The sequence below is a fragment of the Podarcis erhardii genome, assembly GCF_964252035.2.
Source record: "Podarcis erhardii genome assembly, chromosome: 9".
Lineage (NCBI taxonomy): Eukaryota > Metazoa > Chordata > Lepidosauria > Squamata > Lacertidae > Podarcis > Podarcis erhardii.
Window position 1 is genome coordinate 44348032 of NC_138512.1, and position 14402 is coordinate 44362433.

A 14402-nucleotide genomic window follows, 5' to 3' on the forward strand; every position below is an offset into this window, starting at 1 on the left:
AATTTTTTATTTTGAATTTTTTGTATGTGGGGGGGTGGGGTGGGGTGGATGTTTATTGGGCCTGGGAATTTGTTTGATTTTATGTTTTTGTAATTTTTGTAATTTTTATTGTTTTTTGTTTGTACTGTTTTATTTGTGTGGTTTTTTTTTTGTTTTTTTTAAAGGGGTTATTTTGTTCTTAAGGGGAGGGGTCAGGGCTGCCGGGGAATGGGCCCCAGCCCACAAAATGGCTGGGATATGTTTCACAGGGGGGAATGCACTGGGACAACCGATCTCAGTGATCTCGGGTAGGAGGAGGAGTTACGCTAACACCAGACCATGTCATTACAGAGGAGGCAGCTTTAGTCGTTGTCTGAGGACTATCCCTGCCTCCGGGTCTGGTCCTGACCGGATGAATACTAGAATCAGCAAGGGATACCCACATGACCTGAAAGTGTTGCTGTGCAATGCCAGGTCAATGATTCATAAGACCACTGCCATCCATGACTTGATCATGGATGGAGGACTTGACCTGGCATGTGTAACAGAGACTTGGTTGGATGAAGCAGATGGGCCTGTCCTTGCCGCTGCTTGTCCACCAGGTTTCTCTTACGCACAGCAACCCAGGTCATGTGGGCGGGGAGGGCGGGGTTGCAGTGATTTTTAGGAAGTCATTAGTTTGCACCAGGCGTCCTATTGGGAAGACCCAGTTTTCTGAGTGCATGTTCTGGAAGTTGGGCAATAGGGGCAGTACAGGATTCCTTTTGGTGTACCGACCTCCCCGCTGCACCAAGGATTCCCTGCCCGAGCTGCTTCAGGTCGTGGCGGATGTTCTCCTGGAGACACCTAGCTTGGTTGTCCTAGGGGATTTTAACATCCATGCCGACACGACCTTACAAGGGGCCGCTCGGGACTTCGTGGAAAGCATGGCCTCCATGGGGCTGTCCCTGAATAAGTCTGGCCCAACCCATAGCCGCGGACATGCCTTGGACCTGGTGTTTACCTCTACGGATGTTGGTGATCTGACACTAAGTAAAAGTGAAATGAAAGAAGTGCCATGGTCAGACCACTTCCTGGGGCAACTGGACTTCTCTGCGACCCATCCCCTCTGCAGGGAGGTGGGACCGATTCGGATGGTCCGCCCCCGCCACTTAATGGATCCAAATGGTTTCCAGAGAGTGGTAGGGGATGCTTTATCCCATGTTGATGGCCTTTCAGCCGATTCCCTGGTGGCCCGCTGGAATGTGGAGTTAACCAGGGCTATTGACTGTTTGGCTCCGAAGCGCCCTCTCCGATTGCATGGAGCCCGGAGAGCCCCGTGGTTTTCCACGAATCTGAGGGCAATGAAACAATCGTTGAGACGGTGGCGAATAACTCATTCCGAATCTGACCGGACACAGGTTAGAGCTCAACGTCAAGCCTACCAAGTGGCGATAGCGACGGCGAAGAAGACTTTCTTCACCGCCTCTATTGCATCTGCAGAAAACAGCAGCAGGAGACTCTTTCAGGTGGTTCACAATTTAGCGGAACCACCTGTAACATCGGGGCCCAGTACGGGCCACATGTTCTCCTGCAATGATTTTGCAAAATTTTTTGCAGATAAAATCGCTCAGATTCAGGAAGAAGTAGACTCCACCGTGGGAGCAGGGCCAGGGCGGGAGAGTGCTAGAGTCCTGTCTGGTCAAGTTGTGTGGGATCAATTCCAATCTGTTACCTCCGAGGATGTGGACAGGCTGCTTGGACGAGTGAAGCCAACCACCTGTCTCCTGGATCCTTGCCCATCCTGGCTTATAAAAGCTAGCCGGGAAGGACTGGGCGATGGGCTTTGTGGGGTGGTGAATGCTTCCCTCCGTGAGGGAGCCTTCCCAGACCCGCTGAAAGAGGCGGTTATTAAACCGCTTCTTAAAAAACCATCTTTAGATGCGGCCACGATGGCCAATTATCGCCCAGTCTCAAACCTTCCATTCTTGGGCAAGGTGATTGAGCGAGTGGTTGCTGAACAACTCCAGGCACGCCTGGAAGAAGCGGACCATTTGGATCCCTTCCAGTCGGGATTCAGGCCTCATCACGGGACTGAAACTGCCTTGGTCGCACTGGTTGATGATCTCCGGCGGGCTAGGGACAAAGGTGAGAGCTGTTTCCTAGTTCTGCTGGATCTCTCAGCGGCGTTTGATACCATCGACCATGACATCCTTCTGGACCGTCTTGAGGGGCTGGGAGCTGGGGGCACTGTCATACAGTGGTTCCGCTCCTTCCTCCTGGGCCGTGTTCAGAAAGTGGTGGTGGGGGATGAGTGTTCAGACCCCTGGGTGAGAACTTGTGGGGTGCCTCAGGGTTCTGTTCTCTCCCCCATGCTTTTCAACATTTACATGCAGCCGCTGGGAGAGATCATCAGGAGGTTTGGGCTGGGTGTTCATCAGTATGCGGATGATACCCAGCTCTACCTCTCTTTTAAATCAGAACCAGTGAAGGCGGTGAAGGTCCTGTGTGACTGTCTGGAAGCGGTTGGAGGATGGATGGCGGCTAACAGATTGAGGTTGAATCCTGAGAAGACAGAAGTACTGTTTTGGGGGGACAGGAGGCGGGCAGGTGTGGAGGATTCCCTGGTCCTGAATGGGGTAACTGTGCCCCTGAAGGACCAGGTGCGCAGCCTGGGAGTCATTTTGGACTCACAGCTGTCCATGGAGGCACAGGTCAAATCTGTATCCAGGGCAGCTGTTTACCAGCTCCATCTGGTACGTAGGCTGAGACCCTATCTGCCTGCAGCCTGTCTCGCCAGAGTGGTGCATGCTCTGGTTATCTCCCGCTTGGACTACTGCAATGCGCTCTACGTGGGGCTACCTTTGAAGGTGACCCGGAAACTACAACTAATCCAGAATGCGGCAGCTAGACTGGTGACTGGGAGCGGCCGCCGAGACCATATAACACCGGTCTTGAAAGACCTACATTGGCTCCCAGTACGTTTCCGAGCACAATTCAAAGTGTTGGTGCTGACCTTTAAAGCCCTAAATGGCCTCGGTCCAGTATATCTGAAGGAGCGTCTCCTCCCCCATCGTTCTGCCCGGACACTGAGGTCCAGCTCCGAGGGCCTTCTGGTGGTTCCCTCACTGCGAGAGGCCAAGTTACAGGGAACCAGGCAGAGGGCCTTCTCGGTAGTGGCGCCCGCCCTGTGGAATGCCCTCCCATCAGATGTCAAAGCGATAAACAACTACCTGACATTCAGAAGACATCTGAAGGCAGCCCTGTTCAGGGAAGTTTTTAATATGTGACATTATAGTGTATTTTTATCTTTGTTGGAAGCTGCCCAGAGTGGCTGGGGAAACCCAGCCAGATGGGCGGGGTACAAATAATAAATTACTATGGACCAGAGCACGCCAGGCAGTCCTCTCTTCCACTGCCTCCCGCAGCTTGGTCAAACTCATGTTCGTAGCTTCGAGAACACTGTCCAACAATCTCATCCTCTGTCGTCCCCTTCTCCTTTGCCCTCAATCCTTCCCAACATCAGGGTCTTTTCCAGGGAGTCTTCTCTTCTCATGAGGTGGCCAAAGTATTGGAGCCTCAGCTTCAGAATCTGTCCTCAGCACTCAGGGCTGATTTCCTTAAGAATGGATACGTTTGATCTTCCTGCAGTCCATGGGACTCTCAAGAGTCTCCTCCAGCACCATAATTCAAAAGCATCAATTCTTCGGCGATCAGCCTTCTTTATGGTCCAGCTCTCACTTCCATACATCACTACTTAATGTTTATTTTGTTTATTTTGCACTAAATATGTGCCAGTGGAGCTACAGTGACAAGTGAAAGATGAATCCAGACTCACTTTTAACATAAAATAAAATGAATTTTTGCTAATGGAAATAAAAGGGCCTGTTCTCCTAAGCATAAGGAAAAGCATGGTGGGTGGTGCAAAGGTGAGAATTAACAGCAAATGACATTATAGGTAGTGAAGAGAATTAATGAAGAGAATTAACAGCAAATGACATTATAGGTAGTGAGCTGAGAGTGAGAACCAGATAACAAGGAGCAAAGAGGTGGGCAGCTTTTCAATGCAATGAGTGGGAGACTGAGCGTTTTTCATAAAGCAACAGGGACAATGAGAGTCACAACTGCTGGCTAATTAGTTAAGGGAGCATTGGGGGAATCATGAGACCAAAGGAACAGCTAGAGAAGCACTTTGACAAACAGAAAAAAACAAAAGTAAAAGAACAAGTAGTTTGTGAAGTATATGGCTAAGGGATTATGGGTAGGGTATAAAGATAAAAGTCAGAGGGTCAAAGCACCACCATTAGCAACGAGGTATGTTTTATGACAGTATTAATAAGATCTTTGGTTTTGTTTACTCTTGAAAAGAAATGAGTGACTAATTACCACTGTGATCCTGTGCTTGACAACCCACACATATGCACTGTATCTTACTTGTTAAAGAACAGGTTCTGTAGTGTTTTCTACAGTTTGTGTTTAGCCCAGAAATCTTAGACTGCTGGAAGCTGTCCAGAGTGTCTGGGACCGTCCAGTCAGATGGACGGGGTACAAATAATCACATTATTACTATCATCATTGGATCAGAGAGTTGGAAGGGACCCTGAGGATCATCTACTCCAGCTTAGAATAGGTGGCCCATCAGGTTCTTTCCAGCTCTGTGCATCTTGACTTTGTGATATAAATAAACAGGACTCCTACTCACACAAGATCTTGTGATGCTGTCAATTTGTAACATTTCTGCGAATGCAAGTACTGAGTGCCCAAACTTAGGCATCCAGTAATAGATAACTAATATTATAAATTGCTGTGGAGAATGTTCTCTGTGGCTTTAACATTTTTTTAATTCCCTACAGCTACTGACCATTAAAACACTGGTGCTTTAAAACTGTGTGGCACAGCTTTCACCTTGGGATTTTCAGTTGCAATTTCCACAGTAATGTCTTTACTGTAGGAGGCAAAGCTAACATATGCATGATTTACTGTGCATGTACTCGCCACCCCAATTTGCTATAACATTTTATATTTGTGGCTGTAGTGTGTGTGTGTGTGTGTGTGTGTGTCCAGCAGGAAGGCTGAATAGTAAGTTGCTTGTAGTAGATTAGCAAATGGAAGATATTATTTTAAGGAAAATTGTTGTTCGGATGCTATGGAATCAAAACAGAATTTCCTACAAGTCTGTGTGCATTCTGGCACCCTATAGAAAAGAAGAAAGACAACAAAGCAGTAACACTTAATTGTTTAAATGGGTGGGTTTTTTTGTACCATTCTTTTGATGCAACACTTCTGTGGTGTGGTTTGCTGTTGTTTTACATGCTTGTGGTATTTTCTGTTAAAATCTGCCTACCCTTGATTTATTTCTTAGATAGCTAGCTTTAAATTAGGAATATATTATCTCTGATCCTTCTTGAAGACCAATGTTTGAGTACTTTCTTAAGGCTGAATTTGAGAGATCAGTTTCCATGGTAACTATCTATGGTGTCATCAGCACAGTATTATGATTTCACTGCAGGATAAAGCAAGTAGAAAGCATTCATTTTTTAAGGTAGAGGATTGTTGTAAAGCACTGTACGGTCTCTGTGTTTGCAGGAGAAAATTAAAGTTAATATTTTCCATGTCTCTTTCCATGGAATTCAGGCTGTAGATTTCCCTTTTTCAAAATGAAATCCCAACATTGTGAGGATTATCATACTTGCTGTACAGAGAGATTCTATTTATTAAGGGCTGAATTTCTGATCACTCGGTTCGCCAACTCCACTGTCATCCCCCCCCCCACACACACACATTAACCCACTATAACTTCCCTTTCCCAGCCCAGGCAACTACTAAGCTCACTTTTCACCTTCCCATTCCTATTCTGAATTTCTCTCTTGTGTTCTGCAATCCCACTTTGCACCTGTTTTCACCTTCATGTGCATGCCCCCTCCTTTTGTGGACCCCCCCCCCGCACATAAACCACCCACATGTAAACCACCAGAATCTTCCTCCTCCCACACATTCCAACTATGAATTACCCTTTGCACTTTCCACCCAATTAAGAGGGCCCTCTTTTTCAAACCATTTCGTGCTACTGCTTCCGTCTTCAAACCCATTACCCTGGTCCCTCCTCCCTCCTTTTTGTGATCCCCTTTGCACCCCCTCTTTTCATCACCACTCCCCTTTTCTTTCTACCTTCCTCCTCACTTTTTTCAATTCTCCCTTGCACATAGATAAAAAATAATAAAAATTGTCCAGTAGCAACTTAGAGACCAACTAAGTTTGTTCTTGGTATAAGCTTTCGTGTGCATGCACACTTCTTCAGATACACTGAAGAGACGGTGAGCTCCCGTTGCTCGGTCCCTGCTCCTGCCAACCTAGCAGTTCAAAAGCACATCAAAGTGCAAGTAGATAAATAGGTACTGCTCCAGCGGGAAGGCAAATGGCGTTTCCATGCGCTGCTCTGGTTTGCCAGAAGCGGCTTAGTCATGCTGGCCACATGACCTGGAAGCTGTACGCCGGCTCCCTTGGCCAATAAAGCGAGATGAGCGCCGCAACCCCAGAGTCGGCCACGACTGGACCTAATGGCCAGGGTTCCCTTTACCTTTACCTAAGGTGATACTGGACAATTATATATATATATATATATATTTCAACTATGTCAGACCAACATGGCTACCTACCTGAATCTAGACCCTTGCACATAGATCACCCCCATATCTATGCCTTATCCTCTTTCCTATTCTGCAGCCTCCTCTGCACACCATTATCAGCTTCACCCCCCTTTCTCCTACCTCCTCCTTCCTCCTTTTTTCCAACTCTCCCTTCCACAAAGACCATCACCCCTTTTCTGTGCTGCTGCTTCTCTCTTACTTTGTAGCCTCCTTTGTGCACATACCCATGTTGATAGGTGTTGCTGTATCTTTAAGATGAATAAAACCTTAAAATGCAATCCCTTTCATTAAGGTTGTTCAGTTACAGAAGGCTAAGTTCAGCTGACGGATGATGTTCACGTGCTAATAAAACATTTCTTCTAAATTACGACATTGTATCTGGAACATCTTGATGGAGGAGTGAAATACACTGTGGGAAGGTACTATGGAATGTTTGAGGGCTCTGCATCCTTTATCTCCCTCACATGAAGCAGCTGAGGAGTGAAAGAGGGAGAAGTTTAAAACAGCATTTCCCCCCTTTCAGTGTTTCTTCCTTCTTGCTGTACTCAAACAATGGCAGAGATTTGAGTAAAGCAGAGATGGAGAGACTCTGAGCCATTGTGCCCAACCAACTAATTTTAATAAGGAGCAGTATCAGAGATGGGTAGATGGGTAAAACACAGAAGCCAACACTAAAAGGCTAGCACAACAGTGCATTACCCAACTCCCTTCTTGCTGTACTCAAACCTTGTTTTAAAATGCCATTATCCCCCATGTCACCCCCTGCTTGCTCTAGTCAAATCTCTGACATTATTTAAAATCTACACTTTCACCCCATGACTTGGAATATTGGAGGAGGAAAGCACATAGACCAAGGCAATAGCACTAGTTTTCAAAAACAATTTATTGATTTCACCCGTTCAAGAGCTCACAGTCATTCAACACATTCACATGTGATCTGCAGGGATATAGTTATCAAAGGCAGTTGCTCTTTGTAACTAGATGGCTAGTTACTAGCACAGAGGAAGGATAAAATAAGGTGACGATGGATGCTTCACAGTGCTCATTTAGGTGCTGCAGAGGGTTTTGCCCCCAAATGGCTCTGTCTCTCAGCTTCCTATACTCTCTGCTTAGTCTCTTATTGTGTGACAAGTAGACTGACATATTGATTGTAGACCTTTAGGGTTGCATGCCCCTTTTCTGGCTGCATGATGAAAGGTCATCATCTCTGACCTTATCAGGGTGTCTCTAGGCAAATGGGCACAACTGTCCTGTAATGTGACATTTATCTTCCCAAGAAATCTTGTTTCCTGAAATAAAAGCCCCATTTGCCAGAGAGAGCCATCAGCCAACTGGAACTCCCCCCCCCCTTTTTGACAACCTCACAGAACAACTTTTCCAAATATCTATCCTACTCTTATTCATGTAGGTCATAATTGATGGCATTAGAAACAGCAATATTGTAAAAGTGACAAACTGTACATGAATATATATTCCCAAAAATTTCAGGCTCATTTTGCAAAATAATAGGTGCTTGACAGGACTGGATTGCGCGCTGTGACATGGCTGCTAATAGGGCCAGTGCAATCTTAGGCTGCATTAACAGAAGCATAGTATCCAGATCATGAGAAGTAAGGGTTACACTCCATTCTGCTCTTCACACACCATCTGGAGTCTTGTATCCAGTTCTGGATGCCACATCTGAGAACAGATGCTGACCAACAGGAACATGTCCAGAGGGTGGTGATCAGAATGGAGATGGGGATGGAAACCAAGTCCTGTGAGAAGTAGTTGAAAGAGGTGGACTTGCTTAGCGAAGAGAAGCTTAAGGGGAGATTCAATCATGGTCTTCAAATATCTGAAGAGCTCTCATGCAAAAGGTGGAGCAAAGTTGTTTTCTTTTGGGGGGGCAGAAAATCTGAAGGCAAACAGATCTTGGCTCAACATTGGAAGAGATTTTATAGCAGTATGAGCAGTTTGACAGTGGAATAAACATGTCTTGGGAAGGTGATGGACTCTCCTTTACCTCATATAAGCTAAGGTTGGACAGTCACCTGTGTGAGATGCTGCACTTGCATGCTGCATTGTAGAGCCTACATTGAGGAGCAAGTTGGAATAGTCCCTTTCTAACTTTTGAGTACCAGGAGATACCCCTGCTGTTTCTTCCATTCTCCATGCTGGCCTCTTTTTCCATGCCATCTGTGTCAGCCAGAAGATATGCAGGAGGAGGAGAATGGTGGCAACCATGAATAACATCTAGCTAATAGGTAGGGATGGTTCTAGACCAGTTGTGCTTCCAACTGTGCCTCATACCCATAACATCCAAATGAGGGTTCCAGAAACATAGCATTTAGACCAGCGTTTCTCAACCTGTGGGTCCCCAGATGCTGTTGGACTACAACTCCCATCATCCCTGAGCTCTGGCCTTGCTAGCTAGGAGTAATGGGAGTTTTAGTTCAACAACATCTGGGGACCCACAGGTTGAGAAAGGCTGATTTAGTCAGTGCCATAATGATTACACCGACAAAACTTCCATTGTTTCATTTCATTTTTATCTGACTCTTTCACCCAAAGCATGGATGCTACAATAATCCATAAGGTTCAAATTGTGATCCAGGAATTGCAATTCCACTGGGGTGTACAAGTATTTTTAAATAATAATATTTTTTTAAAAAACCCACTCTATGCTAAATCATACTCAGTTTGTTTTCTGCTGATAGGAGACATTCTTGGTGGCTGGATGTTGTCATATCTTGACATGCTGCTCAGAAAGAAAAGCTAGATGTAAAGCACTTTGCAGAATCTCGGAGAATTGTATAGAGAGGCTGAGAAGAACTGTAGTGAAACTGAGAACCTTTCATCTCATTGAGCCATCAGTCCTTAGAAATACTTTTACTCTAGATATGAAATTGACAAGGAACTTCAGACCTCTTGTCAGTTTCACCTCTACGGTGAAAAGGTTCCCCATGACTACTTGACACTTATTGCAGCTCCTTGCAGCTTTCCCCCATACGTCTCCTTGATGAAGCAAGATGTTTTATGTTATGCAAAGGCTGCGAAGAGCAGCAGCAAAACTCACAGTGAAGGGATTCTCCCCCCCCCCCCCCAGATCCACTGTGGAAGTGAAAGAAAGTTTGACAGCTAACTGATCTTTGCAGCCTTTGCATGGGGGCTGCTGTAGATGATGTTCAATTACCCTGAAGTGAACTTGCGTGGTGGCTAGCAGCTGAATGTGCACCTGTTTCTTGAGCAAGATGGAGATCCATTGAGAGCCAGCATGATAAAATGGATATTGGAAAACATGAGCAAGATGTTCTTCACATTCCTAATTCAAAGGGCCCCCAAATGCTGTAAAGTTTCAAGATAATGCCTCGAAGCTGCTCTCCCAGTTGAATTCCTCCTTGAAGTTTTACAAGAGCAAATATAATGACAATTAATGTTATTTCACCCCACATAAAATAAGCTAATAAAGATAATAAACTACAGTGCTACGCAGAAGGGCAACTCAGTCCCTGAATGTACGAAGTGCAGTCCAAATATTGGAGAAGACATTAATCCATTCCAAAGAGCTTAGGTAATGGGTCCTTAACTAGAATTACATTCATGAAGCAAATGGTTAATTGACTCTGTATTGTATGAATAATCCTGAGCTATGAGGCTTTTATAAATAAAACCTTTTGGTTTAGTATGTAATGTCTAATTATACTGTATTGAATTTTATTCAAGCTTCTTAGAACTCCAGGGTTTGCCTCACTTGCTTAAATGTGGCATTAATCAAGAAGCACCATCTTCTCCATATCTTTGACCTATTTAATTCCTCAGCTGGTGGCTAGCCACGTTGGCAGTATTCACAGTGAAGTGAACAAAAGATTGTGACAAAGATGGGATGAAATTAAGCATATTCCACTGGCCTATGCTACCTTTTTTCTTATCTCTGTTACTAAAGAAAGGTGGTTATTTTCTGTTTTGATGTTGGTTATATACCATTACTTCTGTAAAAAGTGGTGATATTGTGAGGCAGCTCTCCTATAAAAGAAATTATTTGTGAATGCAACATAAGAATGTCTGCACATTCCTTTAAATCCAAGTTATGTAGGTGCACTAGATATCAGGTAGGTAATTGTTCCTATCTTTACATATTGTTATAAAGGACAGACTACCCCATGGTAACTTATGAGGCCCTCTGGGTCCTCTCTGGGTCATCAGCTGAGCAGAGAGAAAAGGAAGGAAGGAAAGTATGTATGCAGTAGAGCCTTAAATACCATTGCAACAGAACAACCTGTTCTTCAAGGTCTGCAATTGCAACTCTTTCCTCTTCAGAAAGATCTGTTGTAGTAAGTGAAAAATACTCCAGTTGCTTGAAATTTCGAGGGCTACTGTTTGCACCTTTGCTGCAAATCTTACTGAAGAGAAAGTACAAAGTCTTTCGTATCCCCTTCCCCCAGCAAAGCAGAGAGGTAAGGCTCAACTTGTATACCTTGCAAATATGCAAAAAAAGGGGTTATTATTGTATTTTGCAATTGCATGCATGTAATTTTCAGTATGCAGTTGCAGAGCTGAGAGGCAGGGGTCCTCTGCTGCTTCAGAGAACTTCAGGTTATATTGTACAGCATAGGCTATTTTACTTGAACAATCTGGAGTTGTTTGCTTTTCAGGTCATGATCCTGCTCTCTGCTTTTGGCACACTGAGGCTTTGTTATAGGTTGCTGTCAAAGGTGGGAGAGGATGCTTGGCTGTTGTGCCTTTGGGCTCTTAAGTACACCTGTGAGCATTGCCTCAAAGCTCCATCTTCAGATGCTACAAGGAAATGGCACAGGTCGATTTCCTGTGTATTTCTTTTCATCCAGTATAATATCAGAAAAGGATTTGTGCAGATCCCTTCCTGTAAAAGGGCGGTAGTGCATTTGATGCCTAAGCATCCCTTCAGAATATTGGAAACGCCAGTATCATTGAATTAAGTAGGCTAAGTTAGATGTCATTAAAATCAGTGAGGCAAGTTAGCCATGACTTTGTTCACTTGGACCTAAGTTTAACTAATGTAATCTGGACTGAGCCCACTGGGGGGCTCTAAAATGGTGTACACATTACCATGTGCTGTAGCTCCAGTACACTCCCATTGCCATTGTTTGAAACCATGTACACAGGATGCTAGCCACAATCCACATATTTCCTTTAGCTTCTTGAGGAATACTGTTGCTTGATGTGTTTTCCTTCAAACCAACTTCCAACTTTGAAAATTTAAGCCACATTCACTTCGCAGTTAAGCTGAGGTGTGTACATTTGACCCAGCTGTTCATGCATTTGTGGCAGCTTCATGACTAGGAGTTGGGGGGCAGACATTACCGGTAATTTGCATTAGGCGAAGACATCTCTAGCCTCTCTCTGGTGCATACAGCAACATGTAAATGCAACTTGAAATGCAGTGGGGGAAAACATTTTGAGCTGGGTTTTGTGTACATAGCCTAGGACAGTTTTCCCCAACCTTGGGCCTCCAGATGTTTTTGGCCTACAACTCCCATCATCCCTAGCTAGCAAGACCAATGGTCAGGGATGATGGGAATTGTAGTTCAAAAACAGCTGGAGGCCCAAGGTTGGGAAACACTGGCCTAGGAAACCCGGTTTAATTGAATAATAACTCATTATATGTTGGTGTTTCAGGCTTATTAAGTGGCTCCACCTACTGGAGATAAAACATAACAGTGGAAAAACTAATCAAAATTTCCATGCAAAGCGTTTGGATGGCTTACATAAAAAATTGAATTTCACTTAACATTGTATTAGGCTGCCAAGATATTAAAATGCATTATCATCAGTATCACTGTATTGCTATCACAACATGAATATATTACATATTATATTAAGACAGAACTCTATGCTCTTGAGACTTTTGGGGAAATCCTCAATATAAAATATTGCAGTGTTCATAAGTATTCTGAAACACATACCTTCAATATGTTCTATACATTTGTACTATAATAAGTACTTGTGATGCTAATGTAAGATAGATGTAGGTTGAGGTCAAATGTGGTATAGCAGAGTCTAACACTTTCCAAACCTCTAGCAGTTACAGTTGAATTTGCAGTTCATTTTTAGAATATTGAAATCATGAGTTTTGCTTAGATGCTAAATTAGCTGTGCTATATAATAGCTTGGTGGTTTCAGGATTTGTTAGGAACCTAATTTTAAGCAAATGCTCTTTGCCTTCAGTTACAAAGATGGAATGAACAATTAAGTAAATGTATGGTATGGTAGGTCATACAATAAACATTGTCGTTATCAGTGGCAACCAACAGAGGAAGGAGGGGAAAGAGCCCAGGATACTGTGAGAATCACAAAAGCACCAAAGGATGCTAAATCTGCTACAGTTGTAAAAAAAAGGAAAGAAAAAAGGCAATGTTTGCATTAGGAAAAATGTTCTAGTAAGGAACAATCTGTATCTTTGTTCAAAGGCAAAAATGAGGTCACACCTGGGTTCTTATTTCCACTTTTCATCACACCTGTTAATTCAAACTCTGAATTAAAAATGAATTCAAATTGGGAACAGATGAAAAATAGAGTTATCTATAGTGATTAAAAGAGTAGAAATTAACTTGGGGAAAAATATGGAAGCACCCTACAGATATATTGTAGAAATTAACATCATGGGAAAGGTTTGATGCCATCAGACATAGTATCCTTCTGGAGCAGCTGTCCAAGTTAGAAGTGGGTGGCACCGCTTTGCAGTGGTTCAGTTCCTACTTGAATGAATGTTTCCAGAGGGTGATGTTTGGGGAGTGTTTTTTGGCCCCATGGAGCCTTCAATGTGGGTTAGATTTTATCCCCTATACTGTTTAATGTCTACATGAAACCACTGAGTGGGGTTATCCAGAATTTTGGAGTGTTGTCAGCAATATGCTGATGACACAGAGCTCTACCTCTCCTTTACATCTGCAGGTGAGGCAGTGGATGTGCTGGACCGTTGTCTTGTATTGGTAATGGGCTGGATGAGAGCGAACCAACTGAAGCTCAAACCAGATAAGACTGAGGCACTGGTAGTGGGCAGTTCCCTAGACCAGATGGGTGGTAGGTTGCCTGCTCTTGATGGGGTTATACTCCCTCTGAAGGAGCAGGTATGTAGCTTGGGGATGTTCATGGATCCATGGCTGTTGCTTGAGGCTCAGGTGGCCCTGCTGTGCCCCTGGCTGGACAGGGATAGCCAAATGTCTGCCATCTATGCAATGGCAACCTCTAGGTTAGATTACTGCAATATGTAGGCTGTCTGAAAGGCCTCACAGACATGTTGTGGGTGGTGGTGGAGGATGTAAAGGGAATGAATTGCTTTTAAGCTGCATTGGCAATGTACAGTTGTTGTAACCCCTTGTAAAATTGTTCACAAATAAGAATAAATTGGCAATCCGCCCCCCCCCCCCGCCCATGAATGTCAGAAAGTGAATTTGTCATATGCCAAGCTGCTGATTAACTGTTTCCTCTCAAAGCCAGGAGGAGGTTTGTGTTCTCTAGTATACGTCCATGGGTTGTTGGGTTTTGGTTTTTTTTCTTTTACTACATGCAATCACTCGATAAAGAAATCAATATGTTGCACTTCCTTAGCTTGACTAGAAGATCAGAGTATCATAACTATTTCGCTCAGTTGACCAAGCATTTCATTTATTTTGTTTTCCAGCTTTGATTTCCTCTCAGGCTGCTGTTACTTTGGGAAGTTCATTTAATTGCATCAACTAGGCTATGAACAGCAAGTTGATTTTTGTGGATGTGGTGTTGTATTGAGAATGCAGGGATGAGCTGAGCTAATAATCTCATACACCAGAAACAGCAGTG

At 44.1% G+C, this 14402-nt stretch overlaps 1 protein-coding gene across 7 annotated transcripts in view; it reads left to right on the forward strand.

Moving 5' to 3' along the window:
• INPP4B (inositol polyphosphate-4-phosphatase type II B) overlaps nucleotides 1-14402 on the forward strand; it is a gene marked incomplete at its 5' end in the record, with an annotated part of 286774 nt that overhangs the window by 231040 nt on the left and 41332 nt on the right. The gene's annotated exons all lie outside the window — the stretch shown is intronic.